This window comes from Mycetomoellerius zeteki, unplaced genomic scaffold (genome assembly GCF_001594055.1).
Source record: "Mycetomoellerius zeteki isolate Tzet28-1 unplaced genomic scaffold, Tzet1.0 scaffold44, whole genome shotgun sequence".
Classification (NCBI taxonomy): Eukaryota; Metazoa; Arthropoda; class Insecta; order Hymenoptera; family Formicidae; genus Mycetomoellerius; species Mycetomoellerius zeteki.
Window position 1 is genome coordinate 208,874 of NW_017257435.1, and position 13,369 is coordinate 222,242.

Consider the following 13,369-nt stretch of genomic DNA (forward strand, 5'->3'; position numbering starts at 1 on the left):
CATTGGGATTGAAAAGAGTTCAACAATCACAAATGCATACATATATTTCTGAAAATCTGAATCGATTTCAATCCATTTTCGTTTACTGGACTGACGATTGCATGCAGTGCAATATGTTCACGCACGTGCGTCACTGGCTGAGTTCAGCAGAGAAAACTGCGCTCAGTGATTCTTCAATATAATTGGTTCCTACACTTAGATCCAGTGAAGAATTAAAGGCAAGAATCAATCATATTAAAGAATCACTAAGCGTTAACTGATTAATTTTCTCTGCTGAACGCAGCCATTGTGTCTCACAGGTACCTGCGTGCTGCAACTTGTGCAGATTATGAGAGGAAAGGACGTTTCGTATTCCAATTCGAATACGATTCCATGGGACGAATTTTTCAAGATAAACGTTCTATCAGCCGTTTCCGTTTCCTCTACTGTCATCGTCTGGTACGCATCGCTTACGCATGTTTCTTTGCAGGCCGTTCCGTGGCCGTGGCCGTGGCCGACGCATCGCGGATATTTGTAGATACTTCTGTCTGGCTAGACGACACGTCTGTCCAGTAAGCGGCGTATTTCGCTAACTGTCGACTATGCGCGGAAGATAAGAGAAAAATGAGTGACCAGCGTCGTGGTATATTGTGTTTCAAGAACTGATGGCGGTTTCGGTTTTCGTCACTGCTTCGTTGATGGGCAATCTGCTTCGACGATAGATAATGACGATCGTTATGTTTCGCTGCTCTTTATAACAACTTAGGTTTCTGTCTAGAAATTATTAGAGGCAAATACCTTTAATATTTAATAAATAGAACTTCAAATTCTGTCTTCAACTTCCTAAATTAATAATATGATACGAATTTAGACCGGTGAATAAATTTAATTAAGTGAGAGAAGTCCTATATTTGATGTAAGCGGATTTTAACACTTAAATACATATTTCTTCTGAATACACATTTTGATTCTGCATACTTTGCGCCGATATCTTTTTCGGTCTTAAAACGCATTCATGAATAGAATCAAAAATTAAACCTCAAATTAAAAAAGATATCTTTAACTTTAGTATTACTTGGTGAATAACTGTATGGAAAATTGTTTGATGTACGCAGTTAATAACACTACTTAATATAGTTAATAATACGGGAAATAAGGGCATACAAAAAAAATTAATGTTTAATCCAGAGATTAAATCATTCTTATGTATTTTGATGCTCTGAAACCGAATCCGATGTCCAAATTTCAAATTGTTCCATCACGGCACAATTTTTTTATTGATGGAAAATAGCTTAATTTTCCGGTATTTTTAAAGCCACTTATGACCTGGTTTTTAGGAGCCACTCTTTTTCAAGATTGAACCCTCTTAAAATGAGAGATTTCACTCTCTTTAAAACGAAATTTCACTCCAAAGAATTTAGAGAGTAAGAATATCATAATCTAAACTCTTCAGATCAAAAATTTGTTTGCACAAAGCAATTTACTGTTTTTCTGAATTTATTTATCTTTTTCAAGCTACAAATTAATTATCTGTTATTTATCACATGTTATTTATCACATTACATATCTTTTTTCTATTTTTCGTTCAAAAATCTTCAATGCCATAACATAATTTGCAACTGTTGAATATTACATTTTGATTTTATCTTTTATCGAAAATTCATGAAAAGTAAGAATCCTCTACCGTTGATTATTAAAGCGATACGCAGCAAAATTTCCAGGATCAGCAAAATATTACTCATGCCCATGACAGAAGTTCAGTATTGAGTCATCAAGTCATCGTAATTGGATCGCAGAGTTCTTCGCGGGTAAGCATGAGCTTTGCAAAGAAAACCGTATTTACGAATGCAGCATGGTTTCCATTGCGGTCCTTGAGGAATTGGCGGCATGAAGATGTATAAACGTGGTGAATTACTGGGGCAGGCAAATCTCGGCGGGAATGGTCGCATTGAACATCCGGTGCATGGCTGGTTACGTTAATTAAAAATTTATTTGGTTATCTTTCATAAAATACACCTTATTATATAATATTTTTAGGAAGAAAAATTATTGTAATTATAAAGTGAAACATAATGTTTCACTTTACTATCACGAGTCTAGAAATGATGAAAAGCAATTGTTTTGTTTGCTCGCTTGATTAGATTGCCAAAAAGAGGTTAAATAAGTATAATATATCAATTAAATTAAATTGGCTGAATAATAAGATATTTTGATATAACTTTCGATTAATCTTTTTACATTAATAACAGATAATATTAAAGTTGTACAAATATAAAATACACATTGCATGCTTTGTAACCATTTTATATAATTACAAACATTTTATAAATGCTTATTTTGCATTGCATTATTGATTGCTTACCATGATTTAACTGCACGCGTAGAAAATATGTTCAATTTACAAGAATTTAAAAAAGATTTTTTTTTAAATTTAGTATAAAAGCGTAGTATAATTCTTAACCAAAATCATTGTCTCGTTTCCATCATTATCATTGATATCGATAGTCGCGATTCATTTATTTTTTCTCTTTTATTTAGAATTGTTAGCATGGTGTAAGCATGCTGACAAAACTCTCTCTTTCGTTTTAAAGCCGAAAAGAGACAAAGACAAAGAGAGTTTTAAGCCTCGCTTAAAATCAAAGTAACATTGGTACAACCGGGCCTAAAACATATGTATGTACTTATACCGTGATTGTTAGTTGAATTGTGACCTTCGAAGACTGCGAAGATTGGACCTGTGAAACCCGACCTGCATTAACGTGTGATGCATTACGCAGCAATATTTCGACGGGTTTCGTATAGACCTTGGCTCCGAAACACAGATTCAATGTAACTTTTCTTCTCCCTTTCCATTTTCGTTTTTCTTCTTATTGTAGTCGTCGCTTTTGTCGAAGTTTCCTTATATTGAGGAATATTGAGGATTCGCATTCGCGTTCATTAATTCGAAAATAGTTATGTTTGCACCCAAGAAGATAGAAATAAAATTCTTATGCGCATCATAACTAGCGCGCACACAAAGATATTATTATCGTGAATTATTATCACGATCGTTTTTCGTATCAATTAAAAGATTGTTTTTGTATTATTTAAATTATCACATATTATTTCTTTATTATTTCAGTGCAGCATTTATCATTTCAGTACAACAAAGAAAATGAAAAGTACAATAAAAAATTTTTCACAAATATTTATATACTATATTTCAGATACTGTATAAAATAATTGTTATGATTGGATCTTATCTTGTAAAGTATATAGTTAAATATTAAAAGAGTTTCAACAAAATAACAAGAATAATTCTTAAAAACCTATATGAAAGGTTTAGCTTGCCACACAATTGTTCTAATGTTTGCAAATTTATGTACGCTCTTAAAGATATATTACCATATTTAATCCTGACAAATCAAATACCAAAATTCCTTTCCGGCATTTTTCGGCAATAGAAAAGAAGCATGAAAAATTAGTTATGTTATATTAATTCAAATATAAGGTGTATATATTCTGTCTCAGATATTTAAATTTAATTAACTTGACTTATTCAAATTTTATATTATTATTTATATTTTTGTATTTTCATATATGTATTTCACGTGTTTTAAACTTAAATTGTTTTTAGTTAGACATACGAATTTTATTATCTTGTAATTTTTTATATAAATAATGTAAACAAAAACACTTGATGAAGAGAACAAGAAAGTAAGACGAGAATAATCGATAAGAAAAGAAGACGGGTTAAAAAATTGTGTAAGATGCTCAAACAGACTCTAGAACATTACGAGGTTCGGGGACCTGTAAAAGTAGAAGACAGGACGAGAGAAGATCGCGGGTGGTAAACGAGCCCAAGGTTACCGCATGAACATTGCCCTAATACCCAGATACATATAATTAAAGTGACCAAGTGGTCATGAGTTATACCTAACAAGCGAAACAACTCCTCGGCCTCTCTTCAGCAACGTGCTTGCGTAAGACTTACGAATTTTTGTACGTGTTTGCGTTCGTGAAATACAATTCGACATTCGGACGTTATCGACTGCTCCACAAAGTGTATGTATTGTCAATCGATGAGTTCTTGGATGAAAAGAAAAATTTAAAAAAGAAATTCATTATATAAGTTTTTTTTTAAATATCTCGCTTATTAACATATTAAAAAATTATTTTAATTATATTATTGTTATAATTAATAAATGATTTAATATATAAATTATATTTAATTTTAATAGATTTTATGTGTTAATTATACATTACACAGAATTACAGTTAATTATACAGAAATTATGATTAAAATAATAATTATTGCAAAAATAAGATTTGTGTAAATTACAGAATTTAATAATTCTACTATCTTACGAATCATCCCTTTTGTTGATTTCTACTTTCATATAATCAAAAGTCATTTTTTACCTATACTGAAAGAAAAAATTGGCTGCTATAGAATTAGTTGCTGCAGCCAATTTAGATGGTAAAATATGGCTGCAGCAGTCAATGTTTTCAAAGCTGTTGCAAACTTGTTAAAGTGAATGCGTGACTTTGCTGTTCCAACCAACTTTTAGCTTTATGGCGATTTACTAATTGATTACTACAGCCAAATAACTCCCGCACGATGGTCCACTACTTCAACAAACGTAGAAGAAACTTTTCTCACCGTTCTCTCTCTCTCTCTCTCTCTCTCTCTCTCTCTCTCTCTCTCTATCGTTTCACTCCAGACAACACCCAATGTTTGGAAGATGTTTTTGATAATGCCTTTTAAAGATATTTCTCGGACATGTATCCTAAAAGACGCTTTTATGATGCCCTTAGGACATATCTAAAATGTTATAGAAGAAACAGTCCTACTTAAAGAAATCTACTGATATCAGTGAAATGAGAGAGTATATACATTTACAGTAAGTAAATATGCATTTCAGACAACATGTTAAAAGATATCTTAAAGATACACGAGAAAAAAAAAGATTTTTTTTAGGATTTACTACCTTGGAAGTTAATTGCGTTAGCTTATTAGCCTATCCGAAATCATATATTGACATTGCGATTCGCTGCTCTAATAATGTAAACGCTTGCGACAGAAAACTTATATGTAGCCAATAAAAATGGATCATTGCAACAATTCTTTTTATTTTTCAGTGTAAAATTTTTCGTGTAAATTATATATCTTTCCTGTACTATTTATCACTGAAATTAGTCATTGTCTTAATAAAAATAATTTTTTCTGAATAATATTCAAGATATATCAAATAAAAATTACCGCAGATATGGCCCCCAACATCTTCTCTCGTGTCTTTTGAGATAATGTTGATAAACTATTTTGAATCCGCTTTCACACTTTTGCTGGATTAAACACATGAGGATTAAACACATGATACCTACCTGTAATTGAAATCCGCGTGACTTCCGCGCGCGATTATCGTGCGGGGCGGCCGACGCACGATGTCTTATCAAAAGCGAGACGCAGGTGTCTTTTCCATCTCAAGAATGCTCAGCAGTGCGAAGGGTTAACGATCTTCCCCTTTCGCTGTATACATATACGCACGAGGGAGATACAGCGTGGTGACCGGAGCCTGTCGTTGTCGGCGTTCCAGGATGACGAGCTTCTTGCTAATCGCTGGTGTCGGTGGCCGCGCTCGAGGTCTCCCGTTGGATTCCTATGTGCGTCACGCGATTCCACGACTCTAATTGTATGCCGACGCGTTCGAATAATTTTGCGTTAAAGTCGACGAGGAAGAGGGAGAAGGACGACGACATGGCAGACGTCGGCTAGTAAGCGGGGGACGACGAACGAGGAGAAACTCGGGGATATATTAAAAAATTCTTTCGGCATGAATGGACTTCTGATTTCGCGCTCGTAGAAAGGGTGCGAAGGAATTGACTCTGCCTTAGGATAATAATACGAATCTTGATTATGTGGATGATGTATGTGAGTGTGAGAATAAAGTAGAATTAAAAAATTCTATTGGAACATGAAAAAGATGCCTTATCAGTGAAATCAATGATAACAATTTCTTTTACAAAAAAGTTGTCAAAAGAAAAATCTTACTGAAAAGATCGATTTGTAACATCAATGAAAACAGATTATGAACAATAAATTTAAATGGATGAGAAAGAAGAAATATATTTTTAGGAAATGTATACGATTTACATGTGCAAGAAGAGTCAGTGAGAAAAGAAACGGTCGAGAATCGTGGATGACTGATTCATTCTTGAATGTATTCTTTGAGATGCGATTATATCTTGCACGCACATGGCTGCATTTGATGATTCAAAGTGCATACGCGCACACTCCGGATATCGCTTAGGAAACGCATAACAATTTCTTCCGCGAAGAGACCCTCGCGCGACGAGACGTATGGAGATAATGACTAGCGATAATTACGGGAAAATAAAAATTAGTTAATCACGTGTAACATAAACTGATGAATCAACGTCAGAGTATCCGCGCGTATAGCTGGATACTTAATTTGGTAGATAATTAATATTGTCTAGACGTAACTCTGAATGTTTTCCGATAGCATTCTAATTCTTGTTGAGAGAAGAATTTCTTTTTGCATCTAAAAATGGACTCAGAATTGATCATATACTACTGTATTCTTTTTGTACTATATGGATAACTTTACTTATTGTTAGCGGGATGCTGTAAAATTGAGTGAGATTTCTTTTTTTGCCTCTATGTCGTATAGAATTTTACAAACGATCTTTTAGGTACCGTGTGGAATTTTGAAATAGCTTTTCTGATTTGTGAAATTCAAAATTGTCATATTTTTAAAATAAAGAAAGGTTGTATAATCGTCATAAATCACCTTATAATCGCTAACTCTTAGCTCTAAAATTATATCGACTCTAATGTTAAATAATGACTACATTTATACGTTGAATTATACGCATATATTCGACTTGGACTTGTGCACGCGTGTGTCGTGCTGTACTTAGCTTAGCGCCAAGACACTACCGTGTCTCCAGATTTCAATAGTTTCAATATCAAGCTATACAACTTTTTACGCAATAAAAATTCTTGCAAATTATATTTGAAAATTGCAATATTTTTAAATAACACTATTAAAAAACATTGTAATCGATAAAATAAATTTATAAAATACATCAAAAGCTTTATTCTTATTTTGAAAAAAATTATAGCATATTTATTTCTATAGGTATTAATTTGAATATTTCTCATAGTTATACACACGTAACTTATTTTATTTTTAGTTATGTATAATTCATTTCCAGATATATGATTATTTACATAGACATAAAATAAAATAGAATAAAATAGTCATAGAATAAACGTAGAAAAGACATTGAAAAACATAGAATATTCTATAATCATTTATATTAACGAATAAAAAGAGATTTTTTGACATATTTTACAAGTTCTAATTGTAATATCTAATTGTAATAAAATAAATGTTCTATCTAATCTATTTGTAAGTGTTGTTTTATTGAAACTTATATCGATATTAATACATTTTAGAAGAAATTTTATTGTGTATTTTTTCGCTTCTGACATCACACTCTGAGATAGTAATGGCGAGTGAGCATGAGCCTTAAATTGTGCCACGAGCGTTATGTTCAGGCGTTGCATTTTTATTACTCGTCGTGCATTCACGGGAGTGTATAAATATGGTGAACTTGATCAACGTAACGAAGAATCCCCGCGTCCTTGGAGAACGCGTCGATGCGTCATCATGCACTTACGCACCGCTTGGCTTCTGCGTATGCCGAAACTGCATCTTGTTTTTGTGCACGTGTGATGGGGAGGTGCGACGTGCTTGCATCATCGTAGCAAAAAGAATCGCATAAGAGTGCATTCTTCGTCTTTTCCAATCACGTCAAGTAGCGGACGCACGTTAAAAAAATAACTTGAACTACCTTTCGTATAACTATCCTACCTTGAACTATCTTTTGTATAACATCGTGGAAAATTTTATTCATCACTGACTCTATTTTCAGAAAGTGCAGAAAGTTTATTTATTCGAAAAAGAAGAAAAGAGAATATAATAACCTCTTAAGTTATAAAACATACAGCGTACAATTCTAACGATTCTAACGAAATCAATAAGATTATTTTCAATAAAAATAATGCTGTTAAAATAATATAATTTTTTTTTCAGTATATCCATTTATAATTTAAATAAACAGCTCAAATAAATGATTAAATTGTATATTTGATTAATTCCTTTATTTCTCTTTGTTTCTTTCGTTTCAAATTATGTTTTTCTTATGTCAAAATAAAAGTATTTTTTTAATTAGAAGGATTGAAAATATTATGTTCTCTATAAATATTTAGTAACTAGTTTCAAGGATGCATATAGATAATAAAAGCTTTTCTCTGTTTAATTAGAAGCATATTTTGCGTCGACAAAATTCGAAGATTAATTATATCATATAATAATGTTAAAAAGTTTAATGAAGTTTCTGATACACGAAAGCATTGACCAAAGAATCCTTTGAGCCTGAAAAAAGTGATAGTAATCGAGCATTACTAGAGGAGAAGATGATATTATGACTCACCAGTTACATTTTACACAATAACTTTGTTAATAATCAATATTCAAGTTTAAAATTTGACAATTACATTCGTTAAAATGTTGTTGAATCGATTCTGGGCTCAAAGTTACGAAATATTTATTACTTAGAATACTATTAACAAAAATGTGGCGATATTGCGTAATGACTCAAAGAAAAAAATGGGTGGTAATGTGGCTTTCCATAAAAATAGCCTTAAAATATTAGTTTTGTTTAGAAAACAATATTTGGTTACAAAATTAACAAAAAAGTAAAACATTTTAAAATGTATGCAAATGATACGTTATTATAAGTACTGGCTATTGAGTATTGGTAATGTTAGCGTCATGGTGTAACGGCGAGCTATTGAACTAACAATTCCACAAGTAATTATTAAAATTCGCTATATAATAGCGGAGATATTCAGGAAGGCTACAATATATACACTGGCCATAATACCACCTTCTCCTCTATATGTCAATGGAAAATTATATAAGTGTTTGCAAAAAAAATTGATATAGATCGATCGATATTCCGGTTTCTCGTTATGCTTTATTCAATCCTTGACATGTTCTGCATCATCAACCAGCCATCGCTGGAATCTTCCAACAATTCTTGCTCACGTAAACAAGCCGCAGTTTTGTTGCGTCATTTCTCGAGGAAGAGAGGGGAAACCAGTCTATTAGAACTCCTAATGTTCTCTAGAAATTCGCGACAGTTTAGACACCGTCTGGGACTAAAGGACAGTTGGCGCGTGTGAAATACGCAAATGATTCGACCACGTGCCGTAAAGAATTGCGTCTTTTGCCAAGGCGTCCTTCAGATCGTGATCGATTTGTCAGACACGAATATCATATGACCTTAACCTCTGTTTACGTATCGTCAGTTCGTTGAATTCCCGTACCTTCTTTCGCTTTTCGTAATCGTGTGTGGCGTGTTACACACTACTAATATGACGTAAAAAATGTGTAATTAAGATGATGATCGCGTCATACACCGGAGAGCTTTTTTATTCTTAAGCGTTTAATATAATATTAGCTATAATATAATAATAGCTGTATTTAGTAATAAGCTGTAAAAGTTTTGATTGTTTGTCGCCTTTGAATGAAAAATTTATTTTAAATTTGTCGGTTTTAGATTTGTCAAAAAATTCATATAAAATATATGCATTGATAAAAAAGACATTTGCCACAATTGATAAGTGCCAATGTAAAAATGAAAGTTTAATACAATTCATATAATGATTAAAATATGTTACATTTTCTGTAATCAAGTTACTTCCTGTTATTGTCGTTTGTATGCACTTGTTTGCACAATATCCGTTTTATGAGTGCACTATCTGGATTTTGTAATTTTTATTGGTTTATAAGGAAACGTCAATTGATACTGACAGTTGACAAACAGTTTACGTATCCGATAAGATTGTAAGCATACTAAAATTATACATAAATCAAACATATTGAGTTTTCATAAATTACTTGTTTTGACGTTGATCTTACGTAATCAAATTTTAATCAAATATTGAAGTGGAACTAGTGTAAAACGCGGTGTACGAATAAATCGAATTAAAGTAATTACAGATTATTAAAATAATTTATTATGCGTATATTTTTGCAGAATTAATTAGTTATACAATTTTAATTTTATTTCTATACTCTCTAAATCTGAATCAGTGGATAATCATTGATATCAGTGCCAAGTATGCCACTAGTAATCAGTGAATGAAATGAGATCCCTAACCTAGCTTTATTATGTGATCTAACCAACCTTGTTTTAGTGCATAAATTCAATAAATATGGGATTGGAAGATTGAAATTAACATGCAAATATCAGTATTTTAGTTATATAATGCTCGAACATTCCTTTTTTAATTGTACTTCACTGATTATCTGTTAAGAGTATGCTACTGGGTAATTAGTGACTATCCACTGATTCAGATTTAGAGAGTAAGTATTTCAAAAGAAAAACATTTAGTATCTGCCAGTAGATACCATTTCTAAAAACTTACATATTGTAGTATATAATCATTTGTAGAAGAGAGTTAAACGCAGAAGAAAGTCAAACAAAATTATGAAATATTCAACATTCTAATTTTTATTTGCTTTCTTATTTACTCATTAAATTATTTTGGTTTGACTTAGCAATCATTCCGACTTAAAAATTTTTAATGTTTCCTGTCTCTTTCTCTTTTAATTTAAGGAAATAGATACATTCCTATTACTATAAATTACTTTAAACCCGATATATTATATATGAGAGCTGAAACATTCACTACGTCGCTCTCGTCAGCTCCGTAACTGCAACGTGAGTTTTGGCATTTCTAATTCTTGTTTACTTTCCATGCAATTACGATAGATCTGATCACATTCAATCGTTTCTCACAATCAGCCGAATTGCTTATGGTAGCTTGCGGCTGTGGCAGTCGCGCGGTGCGGCCTCGGCGCGCGTTTATACCTACGTAGTATTTCGCGCTACGTTTTCCGCGTTCACTGCCCTCGAAACACACGCGAGTTAACGTCCTGCAACAGAAAACGTGAGCGCGCGCATAGAGATCAGATCAAAGATCGGCACGTAAAATATATTTCATTTGCGAACGCGGGATCGCGGTCCATTCCAATTGCCGCAGCTACTGCGGCCCACGTGGCGCAAACGTGCCGGCGCAATCGATTGCACGGGTAAGTCCTCGTGACTACCTGCTCGGAACTGCATTCGAAAACATTATCTGACCAGCTGTTCTATTCTGTAACTCAACGATAGTGTCGATATCGTTACAGTGTCATTGCGCAGATATTTTATATGGTAAAAAAACTGCGCAATGACACATGACGATATCGACATTGTCATTAAAAGTTATAGAATAGGGTCTTACACAGCGGATTTAGAGAGAGATCCACGAGGCTCAGGTCTAGGAGCACCATTCTTCTAAGAACCAAAATTAAAGTAAATTTTATATTTATGCACTGCAGGATTGTCAGTTGTGGCAATGTTCGCCAATGTGCCACCTTGAAGTAGTGTTTTGGCGAATAAAAATAAGATCTTTTAGTTTTAGTGGACAAGTGATACTTTTCGACGGTAGCCAACTTTTTTTATTGTTCATTTGTTTGAAAGGGGCGCGAGGTATCTTAAAGGGAAGAAATACTAGAGCTTGCAAAAATGTGTAAATCCGCCAACTGTACTTGATCCGAATATCTTCGAGTATCCTTGTTGTTCACCGAATGTTAAACGAGGATAAAATGATACTCGGAGATACTCGGTAGGCTAACTTTTTTTTTAACTAAGTTAAGTTAAAGTTAACAGCTTTGAAAATTTAATTTAATTAAAATATACAAATTAATCCATAATGAAATTAATTGAATTAAAAGTTAAGTTAAAAAGTAATTGAAAAGTTAAAAGTTAAATTTAGTCCAAACGAACAATAAAAAAAAAAGAAAAAGAAAAGGTTTGATCATTTTACATAATTTTTCCTTTCTCACATATTCCTTTCTCACGTATATTTATTAAAGAATCTGATTATTTTTGTTCACAAGTAACGATTATACAATATAAAATTACTAAATTATATACTCATTATCCTCTCGCATCGTGTCTGAGGATTGACTTAAAAAAAATCGAATTAAAAGTTAATAGTTACCGATAAAATCTAACCAATTAAGTTAAAAAGTTAAGAGACTAAAATGTAACTAAGTTAAGTTAAAATTAATTAACTTTTTAACTTTTTAACTTAACTTTTATCTTTTTAACTTAGCACTACCCAATCCTATCGGCAGGTAGTACATTTTGAATGCGATCCGAAAGGTGCTATTCATTCAAACTTCTGTGCTATTCAGTCAACGAAACAAAATATATAGTGTTTGCTTTTGGTTTTGTTCCTATGGTTCCTATTATATATGGTCGAAATTTTTCTCGAGTTTTGTTTTGCGTGCTATCCCTGCTTCTTAAGATCATCCCTGCTTCTTATTTAATCTTCAAACCGTACACCTCCCTTGAGCACCTGCTAATGGTACACAGGTACGAATTGGAATTTGACATTTTTAATTGCAAGTCTCTCTTGAGAATTACAACAAAAATTTCTTTAAAACCACTCTTTTCTGAGGTATAATTTTCTCATAAATCCAATGGTATCACTCAAATTTAATGGAAAAGCATATTTACCGTAGTGAGGATAAGCCGCGGCGACTGTTCATGCGCAATTGTCAGCACAAATTGAAAATTTTCGTGGTGCGAATTCGCACTAGTGTACGGTTTGAAGGTTAAGACCATTCGTAGATTCGATCCGCCTACAATACTTACTATCCGTGTCAAAAAATTCGGAATAGAATTCTGTTAATAAATTTACTGAATTGTGTAGGATAAAAACAATACACTGAAAAAAGAAGTGTTTAGTTTTAAAATATTAAAATGTGTTTTATTCTTGTCTTCATTTTTTAAACATTTAAAGATGTTTTAGTTTTAAACTTTTTTAATAGACAGAACACTATTGTTTGGATTTAAAACGTATATGTTTTAAATGTTTAACAAATAGGGACAAGAATAAAACACATTTCTTTTTACAGTGTATGTAACAAAATATAATTTAAACAATATATATATTATAAATTATAAATTACATATGAACAATATAAAAATAAAAAATATATGTATAAAACATATACAGAACGATAATCAGGAAGTTACTGAAATTATTGTAGATACCTTGTCATGTTTTGTATAATGAAATGAATTTAATGTTATTCTGCAAAAGAAATTATTTTTTAGTACATAATTCAGAAAATGTATATTTATATGAAAAAATAATTATTATAAAAAAGGATCAACAATTTGATTAGTTGGATGGCGCAGTGATGTATGCTCAGAAGATTTCGACACGAGTAATCATTTCGATGAAAGGAATTTA